Genomic DNA, 1,131 nt, shown 5'->3' on the forward strand with positions numbered 1-1,131 from the left:
ATGTTTGAGATACCTGGGTAGTAGCAAGGGTTGTGGTTCGTCCCACTTGCTCCAGGTCAGAGACTGTGACGCCTGGGTAGTAGCGGTAGTAGTGGTGATTCCACTCGCTCCAGGTTGAGCTTTTAAACACCTGCCTGGGTAGTAGCCGCAGTAGTGGTTATTCCACTGGCTCTGGGTTGAGCGGGTAGTAGCAATGGGGTTGTAGCTCAAACCTACTTGCTCTGCGATGGGTGTTTTTGTCCATAGTTAGCTACCAGGACGTGTCAGGTTGGCTATATAATCGACAGATGATATCATCAGCCACTAGGGACAGGCATGCATCATATGCATCTATGTGACATTGTTTGGGTGTGCATATTGTACTTGGTTTGCCTATGTGATTAACTGCTAATTGTTCTACTTGATGTAATTGTTTGTTTGTGCTTGAACTTCCTATATATGTTTGCAACTGGGACTCCGTTGGTTTGTGGTGATTGGTTGATGGTTGGATTGTTTGGGCCTAGGGCCATGGTTGAAATGAGATGGACCAATGATTGGTTTCGGTTTTGTGTTTTTGGTTTGGAAAAGTATGAAATGCTAATTTGGTTCAGCATGGTTAAACTTTTTTGAAAGGCTTTTGAGTCTTTGAGAATTGAATGGTTCCTCTTTTAGAAAAGATTTTCGACCTTACTTTCATTGTAAACCGTTGTTTTTGAAAAGAGGCATGAGACGGTTATTAATCACTGGTGCGGTTATCTTCATGTATCCTATTACAGTAATTCCTAAAAACCCTCAACTGAGAACCCTTTCGAGGATGATGTTCTCACCCCCCTACATTTTTCCCCTTTCAGGATATGGGCGCAGAAGTCACGAAGAGTTTATTTAGTTGTTGTTGAAATGCTCTGTATTGCTTTAGGTTATTATTTATACCCTCGCCTTTATCTTGAGATATTCTGCAAGAGGGATAGGAATTGTGTTGTCTAATGCTTGTAATATTATTTATATATATGTGTGTATATATATGGATGTACTCTTTATGAGCTTTTGTAAGTTGTATGGTATTCTGTGAATGTACGTTATCGAACGAAAGTATTTTTGAGAGCAGTTTTGCGGTTTAAAGTTTTAAACAGGCTCATATTTTAGTATTAAATA

At 40.0% G+C, this 1,131-nt stretch overlaps 1 long non-coding RNA gene across 1 annotated transcript in view; it reads left to right on the forward strand.

The window, feature by feature from the left end:
* LOC110266178 overlaps positions 1-875 on the forward strand; it is a 2,314-nt gene extending 1,439 nt beyond the window's left edge. Inside the window, exon 3 of the long non-coding RNA XR_002353183.1 lies at positions 831-875. This is a non-coding gene — a long non-coding RNA (uncharacterized LOC110266178). The remainder of the gene's footprint in view (positions 1-830) is intronic.

The sequence above is a fragment of the Arachis ipaensis genome, chromosome B08, assembly GCF_000816755.2.
Source record: "Arachis ipaensis cultivar K30076 chromosome B08, Araip1.1, whole genome shotgun sequence".
Classification (NCBI taxonomy): domain Eukaryota; kingdom Viridiplantae; phylum Streptophyta; class Magnoliopsida; order Fabales; family Fabaceae; genus Arachis; species Arachis ipaensis.